Here is a 12,732-nt window from a genome sequence, read left to right as displayed (position 1 = left end):
GATGGATGGATGGCTGTACATTGGCAATTGGAATTATTCAGACAGGAACCGCTTCCTGTCACAAAGTCTATGCGCCATCTCAAAAGCAGTCACTTGGTGGCACTGTTTATCAGAGGAAAATAAAACTTCATCGCACTCATTTGTACGCATCCCACAGCACAGCCCTGCAGGTTTGGCCTGCCCTGTTAAAAATGCAGCCTGTATCTGTTAACAAGACCAGATCCACCGGCTCCCCACTGTCTGCCTCCTTCTTGGATGTTAAATAGGGCAGTGTCAATATTGTGCCCATTTTAAACTGTCACACTATTCAGGCTGCATATAAAATTGATTAAGCTTTGATGTTCCTCCTTATTCCTAATCAGACAAGCATTGTGTGGGTGAACACCACTCAGTAAAATGTAGGCAGATGAATTTTTCTTTTGACTTTAAGAATGTCAATGACCCAGTGTGGAAAGCATTGTGCAGACTACCAGCTGATTTTATAACAGTGTCAACTCACCTCCCATTTTTTACCCTCAGGAAGTGGTTGCAATATCACTCTTCTAAGGAGATGTGTTGCTGTCACCTTACGCCCATTTCTCATTGCTGCATCAGCTTGCTTTGTGACTCTGAGCGAGACCACAAAATGGAGGCTCTCGTATTTCTGACCTCCAGTGCGCATTCTTCACCTGAGGCCCGCGGTGTCTTCATGGACGAAAAATGGACGGAATCCCTGCCCGGCGGACCAGGCGGCGTGCTCACTGTGCTTTAACGTGACAGCGACCCGTCAATTCAGCCTAAGCCCAGTGGACAGCTGTCTTGGACGTGCTTGATGTCATGGCTTAGTTCTGACAAGGGCCTGTCATCACATGTGCAAATGGTCTGCAGCAGCGCAGAGAGTTTAGTATGATCACATGGGCAAGATGAGATCCAAGAACCCCATCCCCCACCCCCACCCCCATCCAATCCCCCTCCCATATCAAGGATTACATTTCCACAATATATGAATTTATGAACAAAATGAACAACTCTATTACATTTAATTTCAAAAATGTATTATTAATAATTAATATATTACTGAAAATATGTGCAGTATTTAGCATAAAAAGATACATTACAATATATTTATATAAACCTTATAATATTACACAATACTGTGCTGTATATGATTCAGTATGATTATTATACATTTTGCATAAACCTCCCAAACCATTTTTGGGTATTTTAAATATATTTTATGTCCTCTGAATACATGTGTAAATACATTTTATTTATATTTATATGTATTTTTAGTATGGGTTTGTTGCTACATTGAGTACTCCTGAGAAAACTAAACTCAAAACATAATTTAAACTTCAAATATCCTGTTTTATATTTTTGAAGTGTGTGTATTTTTCACATAAAATCCTGCTGAAGCTGCACTAGATGCTGTAAATGAATGTGATTCGGGAATGTGTCGACAGCGTTTGCTTTTCAATAGCGTTTGCTGCCCACTTGTCCTTGAGCTTTACTTTGGTGTTGTTCTAACCTTGAGGCTGGAATGTTTCAGATGGTCCACCGGGGTCCCCATCCACCGAACAGAGCGGTACTATGTGTTATTGTAAACACGCACGCGAGACTGTATGGAAACATTTTTTCTCCTACTCGTAATACTTTAACCTGCAATTATGGAAACAATAGGCATTGTTGGCCTGGTCTGAACACTTTATCTGCACAGTTATTCATTTCCCCTGTTGGCTTTTATTGTTCAGGAAGTTGCCACAATGGCTAATAAATTATGGGTGATCTATGGAAGGATGCAAGTTGAGCCAAGTGTCAATCGACATGTACACAAGAGGTTTTCAGCTACTTCCTGGGGGCCAAATTATTCATTATTTATTATTTATTTTTTATAAATGGCGAATGCAGTATGGGCCAAAAATAGTCCATGACCGTTCATAAAACTATGTATGAAGAAAAAAGTATTTCACATGTGTGTAAGTAAAGTGCATAACTTATTTTCCTGTCACTAGTGCACAGTAAAATGCCCATTGTTAATTCAACTCTAACAGAGTTTACATGAGTCCAGTATTATACCACAGAACATCTTGCTGTGTGGGAGGTATATGCCACTTGCATTTCAGACATACTCAGACATTTTGACATTTCGTCTCAATGATAAAAGGGCCAAAGATTCAATAAGAAAATTTAAAAAAAGAGAAGAAGTGTTTAGGCAAATGTAGCGTTCATACGGCAGCCTTCTGAAAGCTAAATTACATTACAGTTATTTAGCTGATGCTTTTATCCAAAATGGCTTACAGTTGATTAGATTAAGCAGATTAAGCAATCCCCCTGGAGCAATGCGGTGGTTAAAGGCCTTGCTCAAGGGCTCAAAAGCTGTGTGGATCTTATCATGGCTACAAAGGGGGCTTAAAGCACCAACCTGCCGGGGTCCCAGTCATGTACCGCTAACACTTCAGCTAACTCTTAAACACTTTCCCTGCCATTCATTCACAAATACAGCATGCGTTGACATTGTCACTCATCCCTCACAAACAAATCACAAGAAAAAAATTCAAATGTGATTTTTTTTGTAAGGGATGAGTGTGAAAATAAAAAAGATCACATGAAGTCATGAGAAATTTGCATCTTGCACTTGTCAAATGTGAATTACAATTTTCACATGTGACATGAAATTACATTATTGGCATTTGGCAGACGCTCTTATCCAGAGCGATTTACACTTGATTATACTAAGCAATGGAGCAATGCAGGGTTAAGGTCCTTGCTCAAGGGCCCAACGGCTGTGCGGATCTTATTGTGGCTACAGCTGGGATCGAACCACCGACCTTGTGTGTCTCAGTCATGTACCTTAACCACTACGCTACAGCTTTTTCTACTCTCATTTTATAAGTGGGATTATTTTTATAATTCTTATGTGTACTCTCCACATGTTGGGTGTTCACACGTGTATTTTGAGCATGTGTTTTTTTTGGGTTTTTAAATACATGATTTTTTAGAGGGATTAAATTGTCCTCACAAAGTAAGCTACTCATCATTTGTCAGTGGGTAACCCTTTGTATCCTTTGCTTAACCCAGATAAACCTGTAATTATTTGGCTTCATCAGTGCATGGAAAGAACAATGTGAGAAAATGTAAAAGTGGTGAGAACTATCTCGAGAATGAGAAGCTTTCAGCTGAGTGCAGGATAGTCTGAAATGAACTGAATTCATCGTCTATGAAAATGTTCTCCTGTTGCAAATGAGGGAGATATGCACAAATTAACCTATAAAGTGACCTTCCTGGACACAAAGCAGACTCTGAGCAGATCTTATCACAAATACTAGAAGCTAGTGAAAGTGAACATCTCTGTACCCACATCAAACCAAAATGTAAAGGCGACATATAAGGCTTAAAGGACACTTTGTTTTGGTTTGGTTGGGTCTGGGACCTAATCTGAGAGTCAAATGGTCCAATTAGTGGAAGTGAGACAAGCTGATTGGCTGTGTGGTTTCTCTGGGGGCTCATTCTAATCGCTTTTTTTTTTTTTTTTTTTTTTCCTAGCTCCACCCATCAGAAAAACAGAAAAAGAAGTAAAAATGGGGAAATCGAGAAAACCTTGAAATGGAATGTTCTTGCCACATCAGTTGTGGGGAGATGCGTGGGGAGAGGCGGATCCACAGATCAACGTCACGCTTGTCAAAAAACTACTTCTGCAAAGGACACTCTCATGTTTCTTTCCGCAAAGGCAAGATTGGGAGTTCCTAACCTTTCTTCCAGCTCCTAGAAGGAACATTTAACGCGTTGGAATGCCCTGAAAAACAGCGTACCTCGATCGATTTCTGGGTCGGGGGCAAGGAAACAAAAAAAAGACTAAAAAAATAAGAGATTCGAACGAGCCCTCTGTGTCTCTATCAGGCAGCAGCTCTCCTACATTTCTGCTTAGACATGACGCCTGCACTGATAACGCTGAGGAAGCCAGTCAAAGTCCAATGGACAAGTTTCAGGGGAAAAGCGTTATCTCCCACCAGCTGGGGTGACATCACCCCCTCGTGCGCATGTTGACACATACAGTACAGGGTATGACGCCAGAGTCATGTTTCCTAGAATTCACATCTCTGTGGCTTGCCTCTGACTACAAAAGATGCTAACTTACTAATAAAGCATTTTGTAAGCATTTTCTAAAATAAAAAATAATTTAAAAAATAAACTTAAGAAATGTTCAGGGGTCCCAGGTTAAAATGTTCTTAAATAGTTCTGTTATCACCTACTATCCTGATCTGAAATATTAAATGATAAATTATATGTAATGGAATATAATATACACTGAGAACTTTATTAGGCTCTCAAAACTAGGCCTCAATTCTTTGTGGAGTGGATTGAAAACATGCCTTTGAGATTCTCTTCCATGTTCACAAGATGGCATCACACTATTTTCTGCAGGATTGTCAGCTGCACATTCATGCTGTGAATCTTAAGTTTTACCACATCCCAAATGTGTTCAGATCTGATGATTGGGAAGGCCACTGAAGAACATTGAACTCATTGTCATGTTCATGAAACCAGTTTGACACAACTTTTGGTTTGTGACATTATCATGCTGGAAGTAACCATTAGAAGTTGGACATGGTCTGCAACAATACTCAAATAGGCTGTGGAATTCAAATGATGATTGAAAATATTCACCACACCATTATACCACTGCCACCAGCCTAGACTGTTGACAGGTTGGGTCCATGGATTCATGCTGTTGGTGCCAAATTCTGACCCTACCATCTGTATGCCTCAGCAGAAATTGAGATTCATCAGACCAGCCTATGTTCAACTGTCCAGTTTTGGTGAGCTTGTGCCCACTGCAACCTCAGCTTTCTGTTCTTCGGTGACAGAAGTGGAACCTGAAATGGTCTTCTGCTGTTGTAGCCCATCCACCTCAAGGTTTGATGTGTTGTGCATTCTGAAATGCTTTTCTGCTCACCACAATTGTGCAGAGTGGTTATCTGAGTTACCATAGCCTTTTTGTCAGCTCAAAAAAGGTCTGGCCATTCTCCATTGACCTCTCTCATCAACAAGGTGTTTCCGTCCATAGAACTGGTGCTCAGTGGATGGGTGTTTTTTGTTTTTCGCACCATTCTGAGTAAACTCTAGAGACTGTTGTGAAAATCCCAGTTTCATTCTGATGGTTGATGTGAACATTAACTGAAGCTCCTGACCCGTATCTGCAAGATTTTATGCATTGCACTGCTGCCAGACTATTGGCAGATTAGATAATTGCATGAATAAGTAGGTGTACAATAAATAAAGTGTTCAGTGAGTGTGTCTTTTTTTTAAATTGTGAAACTGTATGCTTTATCTTACTAGGTGCTCTTTTCACATAACTGCTTCAAGTGCAATAAAAGTGAGTGAAATAGTAATTGATCTTAAATTATTTTGATGAAAATTGCATAAAAGATGAGACTAACATGTCATGAAAATTGAAAAGTACTGAAAAAAAAATCAAGCAGCGAAAACGTCATGTCAGCAAAGTATGAATTGTCATGGGGAATGCATACTTGCTCCAAGCCTCAAAATTGAGTTTTCTTAGAAGAAAACGTTGGAGCCAAACTGCCTGTAATTTTTGCATTGGAATCCAATGACCTCTTTCTGGTAAAATAAAAAAATAAATATACAAACCATTTTTCAAGTGACTTATCCAAATCTCTCTGTTTATGTTTGCTGTTATATGTAATTCAGAAGCTTAAATCAGTTATTACTCCTGTTACCTTCAAATCAAAGCCTCAGCACCTTAGGAGGAATTAACTGGCAAAGACTCTCTGCTTAAGTCACAAAACATCATTGCATGTTAAGGCTGCAATTGTACAACTGAATAATTACACAATTGCAATATCATTTCAGATTTTGAGTTGAGGGAATGGCTGTTTATTTGAGGCAAACAGTTCAAAATAAAAGCCAATATTTGGGCTTTCGCATTATAATGATACATGCAGTAGATTTCCGTGGGCTCATTATCCCTCCCAAACTCATTTGGCTCCTGTGACTGACTTGGTTCGCTGCTATAGGAAGATAATTACAAACTCTCTGAACTAAATATAACAGTGACCACCACGACTGACGATCAGGTTGCAATGTGGTTTCATTCTTTCCCTGACCAGAAGTATTTTCTTCTGCTTCACACACAGTCAAAGTCGGTTGAAAGTGGTCATTATTTAGCCACTCCGCTGCACAAACTTCAGGAAAAAAAAATGTCTTAAAATGCATGAGAGGTGTGCAGTGTTTTTAATTCTTTAGGCACTGCAATGGCGGTCAGCATTTTCGTGACACTTTGGACCTTCCAGTTCCAGTCAAGCGTAATTCCCACAGGCCCCAGTGATCTCCTCATCTTCATTACCTGTGATTTAACACAGTCAGCAACCCCCCTCTAGTTTGCACGGTGGATTTCATTGCTTGCACATATCAGGGAATTCTCATAGACTCCTACAATAAAATGTTTGTGGATAGTGAAAGACATTTTAAAAAATGACACCTTCCTTCGGATTTCTATGATAACACAATAATAAGAAATTGTTTGCATTTATATAGCACCTTTATCCAAATCGGTGTACAATTGATGCTTCTCATTCACCTAGTCATACACACACTCACACACGAACGGTGATTGACTGCCATGCAAGGCACCAACCATTTGGGGGTTAGGTGTCTTGCTCAGGGACACTTTGACACACCCAGACGGCTGAGCTTACCTCCTGAGCCAATGTTGCCGCAACGAAGAAAGTGGATGCCAATCATTACGTAACACAAGGCCAAGAGCTCAAGCTTGTTTTTGAAACAGTTGGTAGCTGGTTGACTAGTTCAGACCAGCTCCCAGCTTGACATGGTTTGACCATATCAAACTATGATTTGAAACTGCTCAGACAGGCTACCAGCCCTAGCTGGTTGACCAGCTCATACCCAGCTAGACCAGCTTTCTGACCAGCTAGGCCATGCCGGTTTACCAGCTCATACCCAGGTAGACCAGTTCAATTTTCAAGCTGATCACGATGGAATAGCTGGATTTTACAGCAGGGTGATGCTTTTCTCTGTGGACTAGGCATCACTTCACCCCGGAAAGATATTTCGGGTGCCATTTTATGAGAAATGGCATGCCTTTTTGGATGGGAGGACATCACATTTTTCACCAAGGGTAATTTGAGGAGAAAATGCAACAGCAGTGCCAAAAACTCAGACTGAGCTATTTTATGGACAGTAAATTGACTAAGCCTCTCTCTGCTGCCTGCCTAAATGTAGGCCTCCTTCTAATAAGACATTCCCTAAGCCAGAGCTCAGATAGTCCAGATGGGACCCATTACGAAGGGAACCATCATCCTAGATCTATCAAAACGGCAAATGGTTCAGTTGTACCTCATCATTTTAAAGTGCTGTTTGTTAAATATGTGAGTGGGGGGGGCTGGAGGGAGAAGGGGTTTGACAAGTGCTGCAAAGACATGTAAGAAACACCCTTGTGGCTATTCCGAGATTATTTTATTGCAGCCCTTAATGGCTCTTTCCTTTTCACTGAGCATGTAATGATCCACAGGCATTTTCGTCCACTTGCCGATACTGGTTAATGTCTTCCTTCAGACAAGCTTCAGTGGATGCAAGCTGTCACACTTAGGACTTCCAAAAATAAAAGTGGCAGAGGTCAGGGGTTACCAATGGCAAACACTTCGCCTTCACGCTCACTGCACTCCAGACACTTGGCTCCATGAGTGACACAAATATCTAAGGGTTCTGAGGGTTGGTGGTCCGGAATGTATAGAGGACAACAAAGAGCAGTTGAAGGACTCTCAAAGATGATCACACTTGATGAATGCCAAGGTGGTATGTGGTAATCATCAGTCAATGTGACCCCAGTCAAAATTCAAAACCCAGACTCTACATTTTCGCAACATTTTTCTTTTTCTTTGCAACATTTCATTGCAACATTTCTTTGCGAAACTGTTTGTCAATGATATTTCCCACATCTTCTGTGAGAGCTATCAAGAATAGCTTCTTAACTCTTACATATACAGGTATGTGTCAAAAAATATGATATGATTTTCAGAGGTCATATGAGAATACAGCTGTGCCCTGTCAGCGAGTGATTTTTTCATGTTTGCTGCAATGGGCAGCAATTTTCATATTCATTAATAAAGACTTACCATATAGTTCAATGGATAAGTTAAAGAAAATAGAATGAGCGATTTCCACATTACTTAAAACAGCTGAAAGGAAATATGTTTGTGAGTGAACTTTGGAACAACTTTATTTGAAGAAATAGCTAACAATAAGTGCTACTGTTTGTGTAATGGACAGAGAACTGGATAAATGAAATTAATAAAAGTTAACCTGAATGACTTCACTGAATGAGTAATGTAATGTAAGCAAAGTAAGTTGCCCAGGATAGGGGCATCTGCTGTGCATATAAGTGGTATGTTGCAATGCATCTGACAGGGTTCAGAGGTCTTCCAAGGCCTACACTCCTTATTCAGCTTAACTAAAGGAAACATACAGTTGATACACATCTACAATCAGAACAAACATTAAGTACAAGATATACATAAAAGATAGGTTTCAGAATTGTAAGTTTCAAATGGACCAAATTGAAATTGAAATACACTGAAGGAAGACATTAAGAAACAATTAACTTAAAATGTGCAGTACTAAAATGTGCAGTACATCATGTAATAGAACAACATTATCTTACACGGGAGCCTTCTGTGGAAAAATTTCAGTATCTTTGTCTAGCAGTAGGCCAAGATAACCTTTGTCCTCAAACATTAAGGTTATTTAAGCCAATTCAACTTGAGCCATCTGGATTTACACTTTGCAGAACAATGCACAATCAACTAGTAGACCAGGTTTCTTTCCCTATCATCCAGGAAACTTGAGCAAGCTCAGCCTTTATTTTCTCAGGCTATGTACCGTGCAGAGGGGGCTCTCCATCCACGGAAGGTTTGACAAGGAGCTGTGCCATATCAGTATTCTATGAGGAGCCATATGTTTCCCATGTCAGTAACATGACAAAGCTGTGACAAATGACTTGACATGAGACGTGGTGATCCATGAAATGAAACAACAATATCACATGCAATGCAGCCTGAACATCCAATATAGATATTACAAGAAATAGATTAGGAGCTTATCACCGACATTTTAAAAGGAGGTAGCTTTACAAAATGAAATCCAGGTCGTCAGGTTAGCATTCCACGGGGGAGCACAGCATGCCTTAGTTATATACTGTGGCTAAGATACTTCATACATAAATGTAAATTGCATGCGCACATTAAGCATGAAAACATGCTCTCATATCTGTGTCTCATCTAAAATAAATACGGCACACGCAGTATGAGGTCGCATCCAGTCATGTATAACCAGTTGCTGTATGTCAGCAATGCATACAGTGGAAAGCTGAAAGGGAACAAGTACTTGCATTAATAATAAAGTATTTGAGTGCTCATGGGGCTATATTTAATTTACATCCCTGATTGACTATCTCACAATTTTAACCCTGACACCAGCTACCCGTAATTCCTGTTAAAATTTTTCTACGATACATAATTTAAAGCTGCTGTCAGGAAATGTAGAGGAGAGGACCATGTTCAGTAAATACCACACTTGACATGTTCAGTAAATACCACACCATGTTCAGTAAACACCACACTTGACACAAGGCTGATGCAAGAGTGAAATGTATTGGTGGTGTGGGGTTGTAGGGTGGGTGAAGCGGGGTGGGGTCTATCAGGAAGGGCTCCGCTTCAGAGCCCTTTAAACCCAAAAGGCAGTCTGACGTCACCGCCCGGCCCCGCCTTTTAAAGGGAGCCCTTCTTATCGGCTCGGCGAGCCCTGCCATGTGTGGGGACGGCGAGATAAAGGTGTTATCACCCATCCTGCACCAGGGCCCATGGCCCCCGTGGCCCCGCGGCCCCCTCTCAGGAAGGAAAGGCAGAGACCCAGCCTGCAAGGCCACAGGGAAGGGAGACAAAGCCTTCCCCCGACCGCCGGAGGAAAACAACAGGGGCCCGGAACGCCACCGGCATGTCAAGCACCTCACGGAGCGGCGGTGTTTGGCTCCGGGCGGACTCCGTCTGTCTGCCAGTTCTTTTTCACGAAAACCCCTCCTCCCGCTCCCCTTCAGCCCACCGCTTACGCACGCGTCATTTCGGCTGAGTCAGAGACTTTTCAGGGCTTCCACAGCCCCTGACCGCAAAAAGAGCCTTTGGACCGTGCCAGCAAACGTTCCCCATTCAGTCTGTGCGGGTCCCGACGCCACCGTCCTTCTGTTGCGACTCGGTTCCTTCTCTCAGGGCTCTGAGGGACAGAGCTGGCTGCAGGGTTCTATTGACATGGCCGGTACAGCTTTAGGAAACACAGGCCAGCACTCCCACAAACCATCTCATGTGAGCTGTCCAGCCCCCTCCATCCCACACAATGTCCTGTTTGTTGCCCTGTAAATTTAACTTCACTTGTCCAGTGCTTGTTGACACCTCCCATTCTGGCACAGGGGAAAAGGAAAGTTTTGTATGAAAGGGATCTTAAATGTAATATATTTCTCACTTTCCTTTTTATGATAAGGTGCCATTTTCCCTACTGTCACTCTACTGAGTGCGTGGGTCGGATACACATCCCAGCTGGGGGACTTCACTGGAATACGGGACTTCTGTTGCTCCAGTGGCTATCAAATAAACAGTAAGTCGACAGTATTAACTGGGCAGCCTGTAATGTAGTGTAGCTGTACCATAGTGACTATGGTACATGACTGGGACCTGGAAGGTTGGTGGTTCAAACCCTGGTGTAGCCACGATAATGGAGATGGTCCAGCAGCACGGCAGACATTTTGAAGAGGAGGCCCCTCAGTGATTGGTCCAGCATTGGCAGCTTTTTCGGGAGGGGGGTGAGAGGCGAGATGCAGCCCGCACAGCTGTGCCCTGTCCTGGGTGGACTGTGGGCTCCTCAGTATGGGGGAAATCAATGCTGCCCCTTGTTTTGGCTGCTGTCTTCTCCGGGAGTGTCTGCACGCATGGCCATTGGGGGTAGGAAACATCTCTATCGGCCTCTCTCTCCCTTTGATACGGGAGCGGTGCCAGAGCTCAGGCCTGGGTTGGGCTTGTGTGCTGTCCCATTGAATCATTCCCTCTGAGCATGCTCTGTTAGCATGGAGAAAGGAGTCCCCTGCTGCAAAATCCAGCTATGCCAGCTTGACCACTTTGGAAATTGAAATGGTCAAGCCGGTCATAAGCTGGTTTGGCTGAGTATGAGCTGGTCAACCAGCATGGCCAAGGTGATCATGAAGCTGGTCTAGCTGAGTATGAGCTGGTCAACCAGCTAGTGCTGATAGCCTGTCTGAGCTAGCTGTTTGACGTAGCTTGAGCTGGTCAAACCAAGTCGAGCTGGCAGCTGGTCTGAACTGGCTTGAGAAGTTTTTTCAGCAGTGTATGGTAATGAGGGGATAATTTTCTCTTTAAACCAGGCATAGATACTGCATATAGACGGGATAAAATGGCGCAGTCCAAGAAACGTTACACCGTTCAAGTAAACGATCGCCGAGGCAGTAGAGATTGACCTACTGTATGTTCTTTTGCTTTGCATTTTGTCACAGAAGAGTGAGGCAGGAGGGTTATTTTTCACTATGCAGCCGCTTGGCAGGAGGCTTTATTTACTGACGGCGAAGCATTTTCCAAGCACAAAAGCCACACGCGACATGCACTGCATCAACCACACCAAAGCTCTGCATGTACAGTATCAGCGACAACAACTACTGCCCAGGTAATATGTGAAATAGCAGCCCCTAAATAGGTCTATGCCCTGCATTTTTCTTATTTGTCTAGGAAACAAATTGCATTCGAACATAACACAAAGTACGAATGAAACATCCTTGGTAGACAGTATAGAGATACAACAAAAACAACAAAAACAGGGGATCCCTCAGTCGGGTTGGGCATTATCATTTCCTCTTCTCAGGAAGAATGGGGACGTGGCAACACAGACCCAGTTCCTCCCCCTCCTTATCAATCGCGGCACACATGCACAGTGCCCCACCGATAGCCACGGCTAGGGCCATGGACCGCCGAACAATCAGAGTCAAATGATGGCGCACAGCCCAGGAATGTGACTAGCCACACTCTGAGAAACAAAGGTATGAAAAGTGCCGAATAAGCTACAAAGGCTTTTCGCCGAGGCACTACCTTATAGGTACATAAAATTGTACCCCATGGCATGTTTTTGTAAAAAAATTTATCAGCAATATTACCAATATATTTAGTATAATACAAGGTTACAACGGAAATAGACGACTGTCACGTGCAGTGCAGATTACCATGAATATAATATTGTTACATTAGAACAATAATACCCTAACACTATCAAGCAATGACAACAATATTCAAGCATAATCGCTCAAAATGGAGTGGTCTGCTGCAAGTAGGTCTTCAAATCAAAAGATAAGGGGGAATTCACCTGTAAAGACAGTAACCTCCAATAATTTGCGGCTTTCCGTTGCATACTTTTCCAACGCTTGGATCTAACAAAGGGCAGTAAAAGCGGGTGGTAAGAGATTCCGTTCTAATGACTCGTCAATGCTTTTGGGCTTGTGTTATCAGCACTGGCTGTTTTAGCATAATCGCGTTTCAACTTAATCCTTTTAGCACATTTTAAGTGGCAGAAAACTGTGAGAACACAGATGAGTTAATCGATTAATAGAGTACCATCGGATCTAATTGTCTCCACTTTGATATAGCCTATATAGTTAGCTGAGACCGTTAT

At 42.3% G+C, this 12,732-nt stretch overlaps 1 protein-coding gene across 2 annotated transcripts in view; it reads left to right on the top strand.

The window, feature by feature from the left end:
- Nucleotides 1-11,974: 11,974 nt before the first annotated feature.
- The window catches only part of spns2 (SPNS lysolipid transporter 2, sphingosine-1-phosphate), a 75,398-nt gene continuing 74,640 nt past the window's right edge, over nucleotides 11,975-12,732 (top strand). For both annotated transcript variants that reach the window (XM_061249782.1, XM_061249783.1), the window contains exon 1: nucleotides 11,975-12,106. The gene's annotated coding sequence lies outside the window, so the exon portion shown is untranslated. The remainder of the gene's footprint in view (nucleotides 12,107-12,732) is intronic.

The sequence above is a fragment of the Conger conger genome, chromosome 7, assembly GCF_963514075.1.
Source record: "Conger conger chromosome 7, fConCon1.1, whole genome shotgun sequence".
Lineage (NCBI taxonomy): Eukaryota > Metazoa > Chordata > Actinopteri > Anguilliformes > Congridae > Conger > Conger conger.
The sequence above is the reverse complement of the archived record's forward strand: the minus strand, read 5'-3'. Positions and strand labels throughout refer to the sequence as shown.